Source organism: Oncorhynchus keta, chromosome 14 (assembly GCF_023373465.1).
Source record: "Oncorhynchus keta strain PuntledgeMale-10-30-2019 chromosome 14, Oket_V2, whole genome shotgun sequence".
NCBI lineage: Eukaryota > Metazoa > Chordata > Actinopteri > Salmoniformes > Salmonidae > Oncorhynchus > Oncorhynchus keta.
The window spans coordinates 39,829,726-39,841,930 of record NC_068434.1 but is presented as its reverse complement, the minus strand read 5'-3'; the positions used below and the strand labels follow the sequence as shown (position 1 = coordinate 39,841,930).

Sequence of the window (12,205 nt, the reverse complement as noted above, 5' to 3'; positions counted from 1 at the left end):
CAGTGACCTCTCCATTGCTGCTCTAAGAGCATCCGTACTTTTCTGTTTTACTGCCCCCACATTCCACAATGATGTTCCGTCACAATCACAAGGAGTCTCAGCCCTTTAAACTGGATTACAGCTTTTGTACACTGTTTCTGGGCTTACTCATGCATACCTCCCTGTCTGTGCTCTTTGTTTCAGTGGTTGTACGAGAAGAGTCATTGTTCCCTAGCATGCGCATGGAGCAGCAATTTGATCTGGAGGACTTCCTCAATGCTAGCAAAGGGTTGCTCAATTTGACATTGTCATATTTAATTTTGTTTCCTTTTAAAACAAATAAAATCCCCCTAATGCACTGTTACTACTGTAGCCTATCTTTGATTACAGTATATTGGCATTGAATGAACTATACTGCCTGTGACCGTTATTTATGTGCCTGTGTGCTTCTCTCATTTATTGTAGTCTTTGGATGGATTCAGTCAGAGTGCTTGGAATTGGTCAGTTAACCTAAATGGCTTGAAATAATACCTGGCAATGGCAGGCGGGGCTTGCTGAACTTCAGCTACGATGGGCAATTACTGCTGGTATATAATGTATAGGTGTGTTATTTTGTATTTGTTTACCTTAATTTAACCAGGAAAATATCATTTGTGGTTAGAAACCTCTTTTGCGAGAGGGACCTGGCCAAGAGGTCTGCAGGAAGTAGTCAGCGTGTACAGTGTATATACAAAGAACAAAATACAATTCAAAAACATTTCTCTATCAGAGCTTTAAACTCAACAATTGATACCCTCTCCTCCAGTTTTAGTATTTTGCAGCTCGTTCCCAGACCAAGGAGCGTTATAGGAAAATTATATTTATCCTATTTCAGGAACCGTGAAAGCTAGTAGCAGCTTGAAAGGGTGACTATACAGTTGAAGTCGGAAGTTTACATACACTTAAGTTGGAGTCACTAAAACTTGTTTTTCGACCACTCCACAAATGTCTTGTAAACAAACTATAGTTTTGGCAAGTCGGTTAGGACATCTACTTTGTGCATGCATGACACAAGTCATTTTTCCAACAATTGTTAACAGATTATTTCACTTATAATTCACTGTCTCACAATTCCAGTGGGTCAGGAGTTTACATACACTAAGTTGACTGTACCTTTGAACAGCTTGGTGTCACGCCCTGGCCTTAGTTATCTTTGTTTTCTTTATTATTTTGGTTAGGTCAGGGTGTGACATGGGGGATGTATGTGTTTTCCCTTGTCTAGGGTGTTTTGTAAGTTTATGGTTGCCTAGATTGGTTCTCAATTAGAGGCAGGTGTTTATCGTTGTCTCTGATTGGGAACCATATTTAGGCAGCCATATTCTTTGAGTATTTTGTGGGTGATTGTTTCCTGTGTCTGTGCCACATGGGACTTTTATCTAAAGATAACACCTTCCCAAAGCTTATCCCATAGTAAGGTGTAATGGACAGTTGTTCCAATGCCATGATTCTTAAGACAGAGGAATGTTCTTGATAATGTCATGCTGGTAGGGTGTCAATAGATGTGAGGATATCCCATTTGTTTGGTTTTAAAGAGGGTACATTGAGCAAGAAACATACTGCTCTGATGGATTGGTTAATTATCATCTCCATACAATAGCTGTCAATGTACATGTACAGTAGCCTACATACAGGACACAAAACATAAGCCTATATTGCGTCACTTTTCTATGCACAGTACTTTCCATGGAGAACAATAATTAAACTAGACCAACTTGATATTTGACGCTGACTGTACTTATAAGATTTATAGATCTTATATGAGGTCCTGGATTGCCATAGACTTGCTGTGTCTCTGGACAATGTGTATACAGCAGTCTATATCAATGTGATTGATCCACGCGTGAGAGATTTCCCTATTACTATATCCCAAACATACCACGTCATCTGATTTCCCTCTCTCTCCCTGTCCCTTTTTCAATCTCTTGTCTAATCAATCTGAGCATGTAACTCACCTCTCTTTCACTCGCTCTCTCTCTCTGTCTGTACTTGTCTTAATCTCTAGGTTTTTGTCTCTCTCTGCATGAAGAATGCATTCTGTGTAAGGGGTGCGTAACTGATGGCAGGGAAGTCAAACACAGGAGAGCAGAACTTGGTAAATAGCCGGAGCCGTTTAACATACATAACTACCAGCATACAAAAACAACAAACACATGGGCACAAAACCCGTAGCGCACCAGTCACACATAGCACACGTACTTACAATAAACAATACCTGACAAGGACATGGGTGAAACACAGGGAACATATACAATATGTAATTAGGGAATTGAAACCAGGTGTGTGTGAAAACGAGACAAAACAAATGGAACATGAAAAATGGATTGGCGATGGCTAGAAGATTGGTGTTGACGAACACCGCCCAAAGAAGAAGAGGAACCGACTTCAGTAGAAGTCGTGACAGTACACCCCCCTTGATGCACGGCTCCAACAGCGCGCCAACACCGGGACGCCCTCAGGGACGACTCGGAGGGCTAGGCGCAGGGCGATCCAGACGGAGACGGATGGAAACCCCGCAGCATGGAAGGGTCCAACATGTCCTCCTCCGGAACCCAGCATCTCTCCTCCGGACCGTACCCCTCCCAGTCCACAAGGTACTGAAGGCCCCTCGCCCGATGTCTCGAATCCAGGATGAACCTCCCGCACCTCAGCCCGACCAGGATCGTTGTGGGCGCAAACCGAGCAGGAGGAAACAAATCCTCACATCCTTAGCCAATGTGGGCCACCAGTACTTCCCACTAAGACAGCACACCGTCCGACCGATCCCAGGATGACCAGAGGAGGGTGACTGGTGGGCCCAATAGATCAGCCGGTTGCGGACAGCAGACGGAACGTACAGACGCCCAGCTCGACACCGAGGGGGAGGGGGCTCTGCACATAACCCCCGCTCAATGTCCACTTCCAGCTCCCACACTACCGGCGCCACCAAGCAAGAGGCGTGGGAGTGGGATCCATGGACAACTCCTCTGTGTCATACATGCTGGGACAGTGCGTCTGCCTTAACGTTCTGGTAACCTGGTCTGTACGAAAGGGTGAAAACAAAACGGGTGAAAAACAATGGCCACCTTGCCTGGCGAGGGTTCAGTCTCCTCGCTGCCCAGATGTACTCCAGATTGCGGTGGTCAGTCCAGATGAGAAAAGGGTGTTTAGCCCCCTCAAGCCAATGTTTCCACGCCTTCAAGGCCTTGACTACAGTCAACAGCTCCCGGTCCCCCACGTCATAGTTTTGCTCCGCCGGGCTGAGCTTCTTCAAGAAGAAGGTACAAGGGCGCAGCTTCTGTGGCGTACCCGAGCGCTGAGAGAGCACCGCTCCTATCCCAGCCTCGGACGTGTCCACCTCCACTACGAACGCCAAAGAGGGATCCGGATGGGCCAGCACGGGTGCCGAGGTAAACAGAGCCCTTAGTTGTCCAAAAGCCCTGTCCGCCTCAACTGACCAGTGCAGACGTACAGGACCCCCCTTCAGCAGTGAGGTAATGGGAGCAGCCACCTGACCAAAACCCTGGATAAATCTCCGTTAGTAGTTGGCAAACCCTAAAAATAGCTGCACCTCCCTTATCGTGGTGGGAGTTGGCCAATTACGCACGGCTGCAATGCGGTCACTCTCCATCTCCACTCCTGACGTGGAAATCCGATGCCCTAGGAAGGAAACGGACTGTTGGAAGAACAAGCGTTTCTCAGCCTTAACGTACAGGTCATGTGCCAACAAGCGACCAAGCACTTTGTGCTCGGCGCCTGTAGCGGAGTATATCAGAATGTCATCGATATACACCCTGCCCGTGCATGTCTCGGAAAATCTCATCTACAAATGATTGGAAGACCGATGGAGCATTCATCAACCCATACGGCATGACGAGGTACTCATAATGCCCTGAGGTGGTACTAAATGCCGTCTTCCACTCGTCTTCCTTCCGAATACGCACCAGATTGTACGCACTCCTGAGATCCAGTTTAGTGAAAAAGCACGCCCCATGCATTGACTCAATCGCCGTAGCGATAAGAGATAAGCGGGTAACTATACCTCACCGTGATTTTATTGAGACCTCGATAATCAATGCACGGGCACAAACCTCCATCCGTCTTCACAAAAAAGAAACTCGAGGAGATGGGTGAAATGGAGGGCTGAATGTACCCCTGATGCAGGGACTCTGAGACATTTGTCTCCATAGCCACCATTTCTGTTTGCGACAGGGAATACACGTGACTCCTGGGAAGTGCAGCGTCTACCAGGATATCTATCGCACAATCCCCCCGTCGATGAGGTGGTAATTGAGTCTCCTTCTTTTTACAGAAGGCGAGGGCCAAATCGGCATATTCTGGGGGAATGAGCACGGAAGAGACCTGGTCTGGACTTTCCACCGTAGTAGCACTAATGGAAACCCCTAAACACCTACCTGAGCACTCTCGCGACCACCCCGTGAGAGCCCTATGTGGCCAAGAAACCGTGTGGTTATGGTAAGCTAACCAGTGTAGGCCCAGCACCATGGAATACGCAGGAGAATCAATAAGAAAAAGACTAATCTTTTCCCTGTGACCCCCCCGCGTTACCATATTCAAAGGAGCAGTGGCCTCCCTGATAAACCCTGACCCTAATGGTTGACTATCTAAGGCATGAACAGGGAAAGGCATATCCACAGGAACAATGGGGATCCCTAAACTATGAGCTAATCCTTCATTAATGAAATTCCCAGCCGCGCCTGAATCTACTAGCGCCTTATGCTGGGAATGCAGGGAAAATTCAGGAAAAGTAACAGACAAACATATGTTCAACAGAGGGCTCTGAATGAGAATGTTGCCTACTCACCTGGGGTGACGCCAGAGTGCCCTGCCTGCTACCTCGATTCCCAGAGGAACCAAACCGGCACCGACCAGCAGTGTGACCTCTGCAGCTACATATGGTGCACGAGCGGGAACCCCCTCCGGTCTCCCTGCGCACCGCACCTCCCAGCTCCATGGGTATCGGAGAGGGTGTACGTGAGGATGGAACAACCAGACCCCGAACTGGACATCCGCAAGTAGGCAGCAGGTTGTCCAGCCGAATGGACAGGTCCACCAGCTGGTCGAAAGTGAGGGTGGTGTCTTTGCAGGCCAGCTCCCAACGGACGTCCTCATGTAGACTACAGTGGCAATGGTCTATCAGGGCCCTGTTGCTCCATCCAGCGCCGGCAGCCAGGGTCCTAAACTCCAGCGCAAACTCCTGGGCGCTCCTCGTCTCCTGCCTCAGATGGTAGAGGCACTCACCCGCCACTCTGCCCTCGGGTGGGTGGTCGAATACTGTCCGGAAACAGCAGGTGAACTCCTCAACTGCTCACCACGAAACTCTTCTCACGGTCTGATGGAGCTGGGTGGACCGTGTCCAGGTACAGGCTTAGTTTGAGGAGGAAACCCTGGCAGCCGGAAGCATCTCCGTTGTATCCCTGTGGTATGGATATATGGATCCTGCTAGGTTCAGGTGGAAAAGGGGCGTTCAGGGGAGACCCCAGTTGTGCTGGTAGAGGCACTGGAAAAACTCAGTGTCTCCCAGCGGTCCATATTGTGGACAATGAGATCCATGGCGATGCTCAGTTTGGAAATCATCACCGTATGTTCCGTGATGCGCTCCTCTACCTCCATAGCCGGGGTACCTTCCCCTGCTGACTTCATGTTGGGTCAGAGTTTCTGTCACAGTCGTGTGTGTATAGGTGGCAGAGAAGTCAGGCGCAGGAGAATCAAAACTTGGTGGAATGGAGTAGTTTAATAATTTAAAACCCATAACTCCAAAACCATAAAAATACAATGAAACAAAAGTGGGTACGAGGACCCATCGCGCACCAGATACAAAACACGAATACTGAACATAAAACAATCCCTGTCAAAGACATGAGGGGAAACAGAGGGTTAAATACACAACAGGTAATGAATGGGATTGAAACCAGGTGTGTAGGAAGACGAGACAAAACCAATTAGAAAATGGATCAATGATGGCTAGAAGACCGGTGACGTCGAGCACCGCCCGAACAAGGAGAAGCTTCGACTTCGGTAGAAGTCGTGACAGATCTCCCCATATGCATCAGTCACATCATTCTCTGGTATTTTACAGATTGTTTCTAGCGTTGAGGGGGGACCAAAAACACTATTATAAATCACTTTATATAATCGGATGAGTTTTATTTTCTTCAACATCTTAAGCTAAGGCCTGTGCTTTTTGCCATTTTCTTTTAATAAAAGTTAGGCCTAAGGCATACGCTCTCATACACCCTCAATTAGAGTTTTGGTTTTAACTTAAGAGCCCTTCACTGACACGGAGATGGCCTATAAAGAGTGCATGGTGCGTGGAGGAATTGACAGACAAATTTATAGATATACAGTACACTAGCAACATATAGACTAATTTTATCTGTCAAACAGGTAGGTCTACCTCTTATTTCTTAAATAAGAAGAAATAGGCTCCAAAAACAAAGCCATCTTATTGTTAATAAAGTCTCATTAAAATGAAGACATTCAAATGAATTATGCCTACTCCAATTTGGCTACTGTCAGCACCATGAGCTGTCCATTTCTGATTGATTGTGCCGAGGCTTCTGCTTTTCAGCATCCCTTTGTAAATTACTAAAAGTCTTATTGTCAATCACAAATAGCAAGTATTCCAAAATGATGTTCAGAAGAAGGCCCTGACTCTCCTCTTGAAACAGCCGCAGTAGGCCAACACAGCACAGCCATTGGTTCGGCATCACAAAAAAAAGTTTTGGATTTGCAAGAGCAGAGCATGCCCGGAGTTGGAATATCCATTGTAGTGTGTAATGCAGCCTAGTTTAATTTACAACATCCCAACAGCTATCTTACAAATATAACTTTGCTCTGTGCTTCTCCAAGCATGCACTTCATAGCCTATTGCCTAGAGTTGAATATTGGTTTCATCAGACCAGAGAATCTTTCTCATGGTCTGAGAGTCTTTAGGTGCCTTTAGGTGGGTCTTACCTTCTTTAGGTGCCAAGCAGGCTGTCATGTGCCTTTTACTGAGGAGTGGCTTCCGTATGGCCTGATTGGTGGAGTGCTGCAGAGATGGTTGTCCATCTGGAAGGTTCTCTCATCTCCACAGAGAAACTCTAGAGCTCGTTGTCAGAGTGACCATCGAGTTCTTTGTCAACCTCCTGACCAAGGCCCTTCTCCTCCGATTGCTCAGTTTGGCCAGGCGTCCAGCTTTAGGAAGAGTCTTGCTGGTTCCAAACTTCTTCCAATTAGAATGATGGGAGGCCACTGTGTTCTTGGGAACCTTCAATGCTGCAGAAATGTTTTGGTACCCTTCCCCAGATCTGTGCCTGGACACAATCCTGTCTCGGAGCTCTACAGACAATTCCTACGACCTTATGGCTTGGCTTTTGCTCTGACATGCACTGTCAGCTGTGAGACCTAATATAGACAGGTGTGTGCCTTTCCAAATCATGTCCAGTCATTTGAAGTTATCACAGGTGGACTCTAATCAAGTTGTAGAAATAAGGATGATCAATGGAAACAGGATTTACCTGAGCTCAATTTCTAGTCTCATAGCAAGTGGTCTGAAAACGTATGTAAATAAGGTATTTCTGTTTTGATTTTTAATACCGTTGCAAAAATGTCTAAACTGTTTTTGGCTTGTCATTATGGGGTATTGTGTGTTTATATATTTTTAAATGTCATCTTTTATTTAACCAGATCAAATCAAATCAAATCAAATTTATTTATATAGCCCTTCGTACATCAGCTGATATCTCAAAGTGCTGTACAGAAACCCAGCCTAAAACCCCAAACAGCAAACAATGCAGGTGTAAAAGCTAGGAAAAACGGTGGCTAGGAAAAACTCCCGGGTAGAGATTATAACAGAACAGAAAGGCCATAAAAACCTAGGAAGAAACCTGGGGACAGCAAGGAGCCATCAGTCAGGAGGAACCGGGCTAGGTCCTGTAGAGGGGTGGCCAGTCCTCTTCTGGCTGTGCCGGGTGGAGATTATAACAGAACGTGGCCAAGATGTTCAAATGTTCATAAATGACCAGCATGGTTGAATAATAGTAAGGCAGAACAGTTGAAACTGGAGATAAGCTAGTTGAGAACAAGTTCTCCTTTACAACTGCGACCTGGCCAAGATAAAGCAAAGCAGTGCGACACAAACAACAACAGAGTTACACATGGAATAAACAAACGTACAGTCAATAACACAATACAAAAAATGAAAGTCTATATATACAGTGTGTGCAAATGGCGTGAGGTAAGGCAATAAATAGGCCATAGTAGGGAAATAATTACAATTTAGCAAATTAACACTGGAGTGATAAATGAGTAGATGGTGATGTGCAAGAAGAAATACTAGTGTGCAAAAGAGCATAAAAGTAAATAAAAACAGTATGGGGTAGGTAGATTGGGTGGGCTATTTACAGATGGACTATGTACAGCTGCAGCGGTCGGTTAGCTGCTCAGGTAGCTGATGTTTAAAGTTAGTGAGGGAAATATAAGTAGAATGCTGAGGATTTAAAAAAAAATCTATTTTAGAATAAGGCTGTAACGTAACAAAATGTGGAAAAAGTCAAGGGGTCTGAATAGTTTCCAAAGGCACTGTATAATCTATTAAGGAGTGGTGTAAAGTACTTAAGTACAACTACTTTAAAGTACGACTTATGTCATTTTTTTGGATATCTGTCACACCCTGATCTGTTTCTCCTGTCTTTGTGATTGTCTCCACCCTCCTCCAGGTGTTGCCCATTTTCCCCATTTATCACCTGTGTATTTATACCTGTATTCTCTATTTGTCGCCAGCTCATTTTGTTCCTGTAACCTACCAGCGCCCCCCCCCCCTCCCCTTGTCTATATTCCTGTTTTCTAGTTTTCCCGGTTTTGTCCTTCCTGCCTGCCTTGAACCTGAGCCTGCCTGTCGTCCTGTACCTTTGACCTCTACTCTGGATTTCCGACTTCTGCCTGCCCTGACCCTGAGCCTGCCTGTCGTCCTGTACCTTTGCCCTCTACTCTGGATTTCCGACTTCTGCCTGAGCCTGCCTGTCGTCCTGTACCTTTGCCCTCTACTCTGGATTACTGACCTCTGCCTGAGCCTGCCTGTCGTCCTGTACCTTTGCCCTCTACTCTGGATTACTGTCCTTTGCCTGACCTGACCCTGAGCCTACCTACCGTCCTGTACTTTTGCCTGCCCGTGTTCAAATTAATAAACTTTTGTTACTTCGACATTGTCTGCACCTGGGTCTTACCTTCAAACATGATTGTACAAACTGGCCATGACTGACCCAGCAGACTCGGACCAGCTGCACAATGCCATCACCTCCCAAGGAGTCATTGGAAGGCAAGAGGAGTTGCTTCGTGGACTGATGGAAGGGTTCCAGGCTGTGGCCGAACATCATAACCAAGCATTGGATACATTGCGGGAGCAAGTCTGTGGGTTGACTATTAGGCAGCCTACCACGACGGTAAAGTCCCAGCCCCTCTGTAACCTAGCTGGTAGCAGCACCGTCACCCCGGTTTCCTGGGAACCCTGCTTACCTCCCTCAGAGCGCTTCGATGGAGAGTCGGGCTCCTGTTGAAAGTTTCTCGCTCAGTGTTCCCTCTTCATGGAGCTGCAGCCTTCCTCTTTTCCCTCGGACCGCTCTAAGATAGCGTACCTTATCGTGCTGATGTCCGGGAGGGCCCTCACTTGGGCTACAGCCATTTTGGGAAAAACAGTCGGCCGTATGCTTCAGTCTGGAGGGATTCGTGGCGGAAGTGAAAACGTTTGAGGCTCCGTGGTCCGGGAGGGAGGCTGCCCGGAAGTTACTCCAGCTTCGCAGGACTCCTTCAGTGTGGATTTACGCACACTAGGAGCGGAGGGTATCTGGAACCAGGAAGCGCTGTTTGACACGTTCCTGCATGGATTATCGGAAGAGCTAACGGATGAGCTTGCAGCCCGTTAACTATCGACGGATCTCAACTCACTCGTCGATTTAACAATCTGAATCGATGGATGGCTACGGGAACGTAGGAGGAAGAAGAGGTCCGATTGCGGTTCCAATCACTCACTCAAGGATCCCACCTTGCATCTGATGAACTCTGGAAGACCCAGGCGTCTACCCGAGCTTACCCGAGTCCCTCCAAGAGCCTCCAGAGACTGCCGATGCAGCTCGGCAGGGCTAGGTTGTCTCCAGCCGAAAGTGTATGCAGACCCAGAGTTGTCTGTATTGCGGTACTGCCGGTCATTGTGTCTACATATCCCTTCAATAGACCTAGCTCATTTGTTGGAGTGAGTACTCTTGTGGGTCTTAAAGATAATTTTTCGTTTCCCCTTGCTTGCCCCCCTCTCCGTGCCATCCTGCGGTGGGGCAACCAGTCCAAGTCTCTCTAGGTATTTATCGACTCTGGGGCCGATGTGAGTCTTATTGACGTTACTTTGGCATCCGAGCTGGGCATCCTCACTCAACCTTTCTCCATTCCCATGGGTGTTAAAGCACTGGACAGGCGTTCTATAGGCCGGGTCACCCACCAGACCACCATGTCAACCTACGAGTGTCGGGGAACCACAGCGAGACGATCCAATTCCTGCTGGTTGAGTCTCCACAGGTTCCCGCGGTATTGGGATTCTCTTGGCTCCGGTGACACAATCCCTCTATTGACTGGTCTACTGGTGCCATCGTGGGCTGGAGTCCGTTCTGCCACACTCATTGCCTGAAGTTAGCTCTGCCTGCCTCGGGACGTCTTCCTGGGGGCTTGGAAATTCAGTAAGTCTCTTCGACGGCCAACCGGCGTATATGGTAAGGCGTCTCCTGAAGGTCCGACCCCGGGGCAGGGGATTCCAGTACCTGGTTGACTGGGAGGGTTATGGCCCAGAGGAGAGGTGCTGGGTCTCCGCCAGGGACATCTGTCACGCCCTGTTTCACCTGTCTTTGTGATTGTCTCCACCCTCCTCCAGGTATCGCCCATTATCCCCTGTAAATATATATTTGTCCTTTCGGCCTGCCTGCCGTCCAGTACCTTTACCCTCTACTCTGAATTACCGACCTCTGCCTGACCTGAGCCTGCCTTCCGGGTACCTTTTCCCCATTACTCTGGATTACTGACCTCTGCCTGACCTTTGCCTGCCCGTGTTCTAATTAATAAACGTGTTACTTCGACATTGTCTGCACCTGGGTCTTACCTTCAAACGTGATAGCAGCTGTACTTTACTTTACTATTTTAAATTTTTGACAACTTCTACTTCACTACATTCCTAAGGAAAATAATTTACTTTTTACTCTATACATTTTCCATGACACCCAAAAGTATTCTTACATTTTTTAAATGCTTAACAGGACAGGAGAATTGTCCAATCTATTTTTTATTTAACCTTTATTTAACTAGACAAGTCAGTTAAGAACAAATTCTTATCTACAATGACAGCCTACCCTGGCCAAACCTGAATGAAGCCTGGCCAATTGTGCCATGTCCTATGGGACTCCCAAACACAGCCAGATGTGATACAGCCTGGATCAAGAGAATTTCCATGGTCATCTCTACTGCCTCTGATCTGGTGGAGTCACTAAACACAAATGCTTCGTTTGTAAATTAATTCTCAATGTTGGAGTGTGCCCCTGGCTATCCGTAACTAAAGAAAATGGTGCCGTCTGGTTAATTCATATAAGGAATTTGAAATCATTTACACTTTTCATACTTAAGTATATTTGAGCAATTACATTTACCTGAGATACTTAAGTATATCTAAAACCAAATACCTTTAGACTTTAACCCAAGTAGTATTTTACTGGGTGACTTTCACTTGAGTCATTTTCTGTTAAGATATCTTTAATTTTACTCAAGTATGACAATTGCGTACTTTTTTCCACCACTGCTAATAAGCAACTCATTCTAACACTGAGAAATATTGAAATGGCATCAATAATAAATTACATGACCCCCCCCCGAGATTGACTGAAATTGAAATAGCAAGACCCTCCAGGTAACCATTCTGTACATTTTTACATGGGGTAGGCCTATTTAATGTTATGCATAGGTATATTCCTTCCTGTTTTTCTAAAATGTTTTACAAAGAATAAAAGCTAATATGCAACAAACGCATATGTAATCATTTGAATTATGAAATCATGTATCTCATCACTATGATCCTTCGATTTCCAACCTAAATCATCTGCGCCGCTGGTGTAATGGTATCATGGAAGATTCCCATTCTTTCGACCCGGGTTCGATTCCCGGGCGGCGCACTCTTTTT

The 12,205-nt window shown here is 46.5% G+C and overlaps 1 non-coding gene across 1 annotated transcript; it reads left to right on the top strand.

Moving 5' to 3' along the window:
• Positions 1-12,126: 12,126 nt before the first annotated feature.
• On the top strand, positions 12,127-12,197 carry trnag-ccc (transfer RNA glycine (anticodon CCC)). Its single transcript has one exon. It is a non-coding gene; the product is annotated as a tRNA-Gly (tRNA).
• Positions 12,198-12,205: the final 8 nt, after the last annotated feature.